At 37.2% G+C, this 9,676-nt stretch overlaps 1 pseudogene; it reads left to right on the top strand.

Annotated features, from left to right (window-relative positions):
- Positions 1-1,576: 1,576 nt before the first annotated feature.
- Positions 1,577-2,271, top strand: LOC106733702 (heterogeneous nuclear ribonucleoprotein H-like; annotated as a pseudogene).
- Positions 2,272-9,676: the final 7,405 nt, after the last annotated feature.

Raw genomic sequence — 9,676 nt, 5'->3', positions numbered from 1 at the left:
AGATAGAGACAGCGACAGTGAGAGGGAAAGTGAGAAATCCCTAGGGTAGATGGCTACCATGCAATCCCTTCTCTTCCATTTTTCTCCCAGGATCTTAGACACACATGCATATGCGCCCAACATGATTTTCAAGCCATTGGCTCCGGGACTCAAACTGCAGTCAGCTGTGTAGGAGTCTAGTGACATAACCATTTAGCTCTCTGCTACCCCCAAGGCACCCTTTTCTAAATACTATTATATTGGGGATTAGTTTCCAATATATTCATTTGGGGGGCACACATTTAGAGCACAGCAAAGCTTTATGTGGTTTTCTATCTAAAATCTTTGCTTACATAAATATAATCACTTAGTAATATATATTCAGTGTCAATTCATATTTTAAATAATTTGAAAAGATAATGGCAGTATAACGGAATGTTTACCTAAGATGATCAATTTATTATACTCATTGAATAAATATGTGACAAATCTTTAAAAATCCCTTTTTAAATGCTAGTCAAGCTTCTAAATGCAGTTACTACATCAAATTCTTTGCTAATATTCTGAATAAAACTAAATAGTTCTTTTAAAGTCTTTCTCTTTCACTGCAGTATTTTAGAGATTGGGGTACAGAAAATACTTGATGAAAAATAATACGTAATCATAACCCACAGAGAAAACATCAGATTTTCACAATCATTTTTCATCTGCAAAATATTCTTTTTTATAACAAAACACTTTATTTTATAAAATCATTTGTTCAAAATATCCAAGTTCACTCCCTCAAAACAACAAAAAAAAGCATAATATATTATATGCTGATGGATATTTCACACTACTGGATAGACTAGTTAAATCAAGTGATATATAAAAATAAGTATATCTTTCCAACCAAATTCAAGCTGAAAGGTTATTAAAAATGTACATAATTTTATATAAATGTACATAATCATATATAATACAATCCTGCTATGCATATTCTCCCCACTAGATATTTGATTATCCTAAATATTTATATTATGCATATTTATTTATATTTCAAAAACTTCATTTGAACCAGGTATCACCTTGAATGACAAGTATAACAAATGGTTTATAATTTCAAGACTACTAATGGCGTACATAAAAACACCCCAGGTGCAGGTGTGTGTGTGTCCAAGATCCCAGGAGGAGAATGAAGTAGAAGGGATTGTGGCATGGCCATTCCCCCCGGACAGTGATTTCTCACTTTTCTCTCATTGTCTCCGACTCTGTCTCTCTCCAGAAAGTGCATGTACCCTAAGGCAAAAACCTCTAAAAATGTAAATAAATAAATAAATAAATAAATAAATAAAATAATTAATTAAAATGGAGGATCACAAAGAAAGTATATTGGTACATCAAGAATAAAGGGTCTAGATAGAACTTGGTCTGATCTCTCAGAAAAGAATCAAGATGAAAGTCAGAAGTATGTCCTGGAAAAGAGAAATGTGAGTAAGATAGGGTGAAAGCCTTCCAAGTAGCTGTAAGTAGATAAGTAGCTGTAAAGAGTCTTTTTTGGCCATCCTGAGTTTGTGTGTGTTGTCTACTCTGACAGAGTTAGAACCTGTGTGAGATGATGATGTTGGGCACTGAAGGCAGAGAGGGGTTTGTGGTGAATGTATGGGGCTTGCCCCAGTCTTGCTCAGCCAACGAAGTGCAGTGGTTCTTTCCTTACTGACAAATTCAAAATGGGGGGGAGGGGGTCAAGGTATCCTTTTCATCTATATCAGAGAAGGCAAACTGAAGGGAGGGGCTTTTGTTGAACTTGAATCAGAAGATGAAGTCAAATTAGCCCTGAAAAGAGAGGAAATATGGAACACAGATATTTTGACCCCACACTAGCTGTGTGGGGACTATTTGGACGAGTATGTTTTAACACCCAATGTATTTCAATGTGGTTTTAACACCCAATCTATTTCAAACCACATTGAAATAGATTGGGTGTTAAAACATACTGGTCCAAATAGTCCCCACACAGCTAGTGATGACTTTGTACCACTTAAAGGACTCCCCTTTGGATATAGTAAGAAAGACATTCTTCAGTTCTTCTCAGGGTTGAAAATCATGCCAAATGGGATAATATTGCTAGTGGACTTCCAGGGGAAGAGTACGAGGGAGGCCTTTGTGCAGTTTGCTTCACAGGAAGAACCTGAAAATGCTCTAAAGAAACACAAGGAAAGAATAGGACACAGGTATGTCAAAATCTTTAAGAGCACTTGAGCTGAAGTGAGACCTGACTATGATCTACCACAAAAGCTAATAGCCATGTAGCAACTCAGTCTGACAGTTGGTTTTTCACTTTCCCATTTTCTCTATTCTCTCTATCTTTCTCTTTCTGTCTTTCTCTGCCTCTCTCTGGTGAGTGCACATGCCCTGTAGCACATTAAAGAAATAATACATTAAATTAAATAAATAATTCATTTAAAAAATGACAAAGACAATATGCAACTATGATATTTAGAACTGAATTCTATAGCCGGAGCAAGCTGTGGTGCTCATGGTAGCCAAATGATGGGAGGCATGGGCTTGTCAAACTAGTGCAGTTATGGTGCCCAGTCAGCAGCAGAGCAGTGATTACAGAGGAAGCTATAGTGGCCAGGGCAGTATGAATGGATGTGACTAACTTTTACTGAGAAACCCCATTGATTTTTTCAATCAAACATTGCATAGGTAGCCAAAGAGCAATGAACAACAGCTACTAAAGTAGTGAAAGTCATGCATCTCTGGGTGTGAATGGAATGGGAGGATGTCTATCACATCCAGTTTGAGTGGTAGATGGGGAATAAGATTGATACTGGTTGCTAACTCTTGGTAGATTTTTTTAAGAAAAAACAAAACTTAAGTTTAACACTTTTTGCAATATAAGCTGGTGATTTATGCTTACTCTATAAGTGGAATGCAGGATTACTTTGAAGACTCAAGATTCGTGGTCTATCCACCCAGCCTCATGAAGGCTCTCAGTGCACCGCAGTCCCCCATGCACTGGCATGTGCCCCATCTGCAGCCAAGATGCCCAAGAGAAAGGTCAGCTCAGCAGAGAGGGTGGCCAAGGAAGAGTACAAGAGACTAGTGAAGTTGTTGGCTAATCCTGCTACTGTGAAGAAAGAGCTCAAGCTATAAAAAAGGAATCAGGAAAGGATGCATCTTCAGACAAAAGAGTACAAACAGAAGAGAAGAGGGGAGCATGGGAGGAATAGCATGAAGTGGCCAACTGAGGAACTAAAGATTTACCAAAAGAGAATGGGGACAGTAAAAATGAGGAGACTTTACTTTCTAATGAGGCAAGTGAGAAAGAAGTCAAGGCTGAGTAATGTCGTGTACCATGTCTTTTTATAAAAATTTTATTTAATTTAAATTTCTTTTGTATGTTCAATCAGTATACATCACTTGGCTTATAAAGTGAATTTTCCCAAAATGAATACGCTTCACACCAGTCTAGTTGAGAATACTATACATCTTATCATTGACAGATAATACATATACCATGTCTTTTCAGTGGTCCCTGTCTCCCTTCTAGTACAATCCAGAGGAATATTTTTATTAACTATTTTGTAAATGCAAGTGTTTTAGTAGCTCTAGAAACATTTTTAAGAAGGTAGGAATTCCACTTCATCCTATTTTTTAAGTGTAAACGCTTTCTTTAAAAGAGGTAAAATCATTTACTGGTTGTTTATTCTTTGTTTAACCAGAGAATAGTGGGATATTGACTTACAGGAGACTTTGACTGTCTTGTATGTCGGCTTAACATTCCATAGATGTATGTGTGTGTGGTGGGGTACTTTTTATATCCTAAATACAAAGTGTACTAAGTGGCAGCTTGAAGTCACAGACAGGCATTTAATGTGTCTTGAATATTTTAAATTACTTCTATTCTCATGTTTTTTAGTAGTATTGTTTCCTAAAGAAAACCACTCCTTGATGGTTGCTTTCCCTGTAAGAACTGCAACATCTATGATCATGGCAGTCCAGTTTTTCTATAGTTTTGTCAATGTGCTGTCAAAGATTGGGAATTTCAGTATTGAGTGTGTATAATACTAAATTGTGATTTCGTGGGACTTATGTAACAGCTTTCAACATTTGAAGATAGTGGTACTTGATATCCTCTTAAGGAAAATTTGCCTACAAATTCAAAGTTGGAATGTCACTGAAATAACTTTTATAAAGAATCATGATACATGACTTTGTAGATTTTTGATATGTATGTTAAGAATTGTGTGCAAATTGAAATGTCTATGCTGATCATCAACACAATCAATAAATCTCAATTACAAAATTTAAAAAATTAAAAATTAAAGACTCAAAGGTTCAGATTTTTTTTTTTTTTTTTTTTTTTTTTTTTTTTTTTTGAGAGGTTTTCGCTATAAGGCGCGTGCACTTGCCAGACAGACAGAGAGAGACATAGAGACAGAAAGCAAGAAATCACCTCCTGGGGGGATGGCCACGCTGCAATCCCTTCTCCTCCATTCTCCTCTTGGGATCTTGGGCATGTACGCACACACGCCCGGCGTGAGTTTTAAGCCACCGGGTCCAGGATGCGAACCACGGTTGACTACGTGGGAGTCCAGCGACATAGCCATTATGCTAACTGCTGGTCCCTTTTTCTTTTTTTTTTTGAGAGAGATTTTTGCTGTAGGGCACATGCGTGCTCACCGGAAAGACAGAGACAGAGACAGAAAGCAAGAAATCACCTCCTCAGGGGAAGATGGCCACACTACAATCCCTTCTCCTCCATTCTCCTCTCAGGATTTTGGGCTTGCAGACACATGCACTCAGCGTGAGTTTTAAGCTGCTATGTCTGGGACTCAAACATTGGTCAACCATGTGGGAGTCCAGTGATGTAACCATTATGCCATCTGCTGGTCTCAAGGTTCAGTATTTTATAACACAACGGTTGCCTGGGAAGTAACAATGAAGCTTAGCAAACTATAGCTGTTAAACAATTTTTAGTTTTTCTCAAGTTATATTGTAAGATGCACTTAAGCAGTGACCGTATTTAGGTTAAAGCAGTTGAATTATGTTAAATGCTTCTCTTATATCACATTATATTGAACACTGTTTGGATGCATGTTGAAAGACATACTTTTTTTAAAAATTCAGTATAAAGATGTGTCTGCAATTTAAAGTGCTTGTTAATTTTAATTTATTTTAATAACTTATAAAGTATATAAATTTAAACTTATTTTTAACTTATCAGGGGAAATTAGAGACACAATACCAATATTTTAGGATTTTGATCTTGGTGTCTGTAAGAAATTCTGAAGCCTTCATTTAAATCTTTCATGGTATTGTAGTTTGTTTTTAGGTATATTGTGCCAAGTTTTCTAATCTTCCTTTAAAAACAAAAGAACCAAGTTTTTATTTCAATCTTAAGTCCATAAAGAGTTATTTAGCTTGTGCAAGCTTTAGTTTGGTTAGCTTAAAAACATCAAATTAGTTACAGTAATTAGTCTGGATGCTCATAACTTTTATTCCAAATTCACATATGTATAGTAAACGAAAAACTTTGGAATTGAATTGGACAGTAGATTACTGCCAGGACCTGCTCGGCATGAACACATTTTTTTGAGTGGGGAAGGCTGTGGATTAGAAATAGATGCAATAACAAACACACAAAACATACAAGTATAGAAAGGTGAGGATTGGGTGGGCTCCATCAGAGAAGCTGTGCCTAGAACTGGCCTCGGGTTTATTGTTTTAAGGGGCAGAAAATGGGGGAAGGGGAAAGTGGGATGTAAAAGGGACTGGGGGAGAAAGAAGTGGAATGCAAAGCCAGTTGCTTCTGGATGTAAATCATCTGAAGATGTGAAAATGACTGGCGCCATATAATTTTTCTGATCTTTTTTGGGGGACAATTTGATATTGCCATTCTTCACTTATATAATCTATTTTAATATTGATTTTAGGATGCTTCTGGAGAAAATTGTGAAATAATAATAGCAGTCACTTCTCCAAGAATACAAAGCAATTCTTAATGTGTATGCATCTAACAATAAAGCCAGGAAATTCATGAGGCACAGTTTCATAAATGCACAAGGAGCAATAGATGAATCTACTATTATAGCTAGCAATGACTCTAAAAATAAAGTAATAGATTGCATATGCATGCAGATACATAAGAAAAAGAGACAAAGAAAAAGAGGGGGACCTTACATAGGATTCGATCATACTGCAATCCTCTTCCTTTAGTCCTCCTGACCACCAGAATCCTGGGGGATCCTGGGCGTGCACGCACATGTCTGACATATGTCAACAGCTTTTTAGTGAAAGACCGAACGTGTGATCCATGAAAGAAAGCACTGATAAGCTGAACTTCATTAAAATTAAGAGAAGAAAAAGACAAGCACAAATTGGGAAAAAATATTTGCAAAAAGCATATCTGATACAGGATTATTTTGTCCTAAATATGCAATTAAGTCTTAATAATTAACATTAGGACACCATACAACTTGACAAAAAAACAGGTGGAAAAAAATCAATAGAAACCTCACTAAAGAAGATATATAGTTTCAAAATAAGCATATGAAAATATGTTCCACATCATGTCATTGAAAAAATGCAGACTAGAACAACTATGAGATATTACGACACTTCTATTAGAATAGACAATATCTAGGGGCCAGACAATGAAATAGTTGAAAGTGATGCTCTTTGAGGCAATCCCACATGGAAAGGTTTCTGACTTGAGTCCTGAGAACTCTCTGAGTACAGTAAGCACATGTGTACCCACAATCCATGGCTAGCAGAGGACTAGGGGTGGATTGTGCCATTGGAACCCTGTTGAGGATACTGTATCTTCCTCTCTCTTGTTTAAGGAAGAAATAAACATTTTTAAAAAGGTTTTTGCCATAGGGTGCAGGCACTCTTTAGAGAGAGAAAGAGAGACAGAAAGAGACAATGAGAGGGAAAGTGAGAATCACTCCCCAGGAGGGATGGCCAAGCTGCACAACACTCCTCTCTCCTCCATTCTCCTTCTGGGATTTTGGGCACACACACACCTGTGCCCAGCATGATTTTTTAAGCTGCCAAGGACCGCAGTTGACCATGTGAGAGTCCAGCGCCTTAACCACCATGCCACCTGCTGGCCCCAGAAATAAATAAACTTTAAAAATGGCTCATATTCAGAAAGTGGACATTATCAAATGCTGGCAAGGATATAGCTCACTAGAAATTATCATTCATTACCGGTGAGAATTCCATTCGGTACAGCCACTTTGGAAGATAATCTGGCAGATTCTTACAAAACTAAATATACCTTTATCCCACAATTCATAATCATCCTCCATAATATTTACCCAAAAGTGTCAAAAAGTTATATCCACACAAAAACGTGCACATAGAGTCTTATAACATCTTCATTTATATTTTCCAATACTTGGCAACAATAAAAATATTATTCAGTAGGTGAATTTATAAATAAATCATGGTACCTCTACCCAGTGAAATATTATTGAGCAATAAAATGAAATGAGCTCTTTAAAAAGGCATGGAGGTATCTTTAATACACACTATCAAGTTGAAGAAGGCAGTCTGAAAATACTACATAATGTATGATTTTTACTATATAGGTATTTTTCTTAAGATTAAGGAAGTTCCCTTTTATTTTTCTTTTACTAATTTTCATTGCATTTTTAAATTGTCATATGATAGTTGTACATACTCTTAGGGAACAAGGTAGGCTTTCAATACATGAATACAATGTGTAATAATCAAATCAGGGCAATAACCTAAAACATTCTGGGAAAGGCAAAACTATGAAGATAGTAAAAAGAGCAGTTGTTGCTAGGAGTTAGTGGAAGAGAGGAATGAATAGGTGGAACACAGAGAATTTTTAGGAGAGTGAAACTACTCTATATGATACTATAATGGTGAGTATACATCATTATACATTTGTTCAAACCCATAGCATGTACACAAGAGTGAACCTTAATGTAAACTATGGACTTTGCGAAGTAATGATGTATCAATGCATGTTTATCAATTGTCAATTTATCAATTGCAACAAAAGCAATACTCTGATAGGGAATGTTAATAATTGGAGATCATGTGCATGTTTGAGGACAGTGAGGTACAGGATGTACGGGCTATTTCTGTACCTTCTGCTCAATTTTACTATGAAACTAAATATGCTCTAAAAGATAAAATATATTAAAAGTTTCTGGAAAAAGCAATAAGTATGTATGCTTAGGTGCTTAGGGCACTATCCCTGTATAGATCCACATGGGTCTTTCAAAGGAATAAAGGCTCCATAGACGGTTGAGAGGCAGAAGAAGATAATTCAGTAGGACCCTCCAGCAATTTTTCTTCTGCAGAAATATCAATTTAAACAAGAATCCATGCACTAAATTGCTTCTGCAAGAGCCAAGGAAACCTAAACATACTAGTAAGCTGTGAATCCCCTTTGTATAACAAAGACAGCAAAATCTTGGCTGGATGACTGGTAAAGGCTTCTCTAAGATGATAAAACCCCTTCCCTCAAGCCATTATGGTACTATACTTGGAAAGTTCCCCCAAATCCACTATTTCCACACTGAAAAAAGTTGCCTGTATGTGGACGTTCAGCTTCCTTACAATACTAAGTCCTTCCACAGAAGATTCACTTTTGCATAGGCCCAGGGGAGCTTCAGGTTTATAGAAGCTAAACCACTGCAGTGGTGCAATAGGGCAGTAGGGCCACAGCACAAGTGGTCAAAGAATTGACCAGACACAGAAACATGAGCATAAACAGAAGTTATGTTTATTAGAGCTCAAAACACGGGCAGAGAATGCTCCAGACTGAGACCTGAGCAAGTTCGCAGTTCTGACATTTTGTTGGGAAGGGTCTCCTTTTTATGATCGCAATCACAGGGTGAGAGGAAGGATAAACTCTGCAAACTCTGGTCTGGATGGGGTGCTGGTCATCTCTAGGGAGTGCAGAGAGCCTATCAGTCACAAGTGATTGCTGGAGGTGGTGACAGAGGGGTCTGGGACATCTGCTTTCCTGTCGACAAAGCTTATCTCAAGCTTTAGCTTGTGCCCTTACCCTCAGGAAATTTGTTTATGTTCTTAGGTAAAGCTTATCTTAAGCCCTCTTTATTCACTCTTCCTTGTCCATTTTCTTATGAACCTGCCACAACCACCTCAAGCTAACTAGGGACAAAGAAATGGGGTGGGGATACTGGCAGCCAGTGCTCAGACCCTGTCAGCTGCTCTGCATCCCTGTCAGAGGTGACACTGCACCAGAGAGGCTATTTAGAGACATCACACTAAAAGAAGTAATAAACTTGAAGGCCCAGACACCGCTCTCATTTGGTCCAGGTGTACTCCATGAGCCTCCCAGAGCCCATTTGGGTCTGACATTGAATCACCCATACTCAGGCTTGTATTTATCCTGGTATTAAGGCATCCTCTATCTAAGAAATAGAATAAAGTAGCCAGCTTGCTCAAATTTTCTAAATATACAAGCTGAAATGAAACAGTCAGAAACAAACCCAATCTGTGAAGACTGCATAAATACCTTTCATTAATACAAAGACAGAGACACAAGGATACAAAGATTAAGAGTAGTCTAGAAAAGATTGCCTCACCAAATGTACAAAACAAGATTACAAGTGCTGATTCTTTCTTTCTTTCCTTTTTTTTTTTTTTTTTTTTTTTTTTTTTTTGAGAGGTTTTTTCTTTAGGTCTCGTGTGCTTTCCG

Source organism: Tupaia chinensis, unplaced genomic scaffold, assembly GCF_000334495.1.
Source record: "Tupaia chinensis unplaced genomic scaffold, TupChi_1.0 Scaffold144426_1, whole genome shotgun sequence".
Taxonomy (NCBI): Eukaryota; Metazoa; Chordata; class Mammalia; order Scandentia; family Tupaiidae; genus Tupaia; species Tupaia belangeri.
Note: the sequence above shows the minus strand (reverse complement) of the source record. Positions and strands in the feature narration are given on the sequence as shown.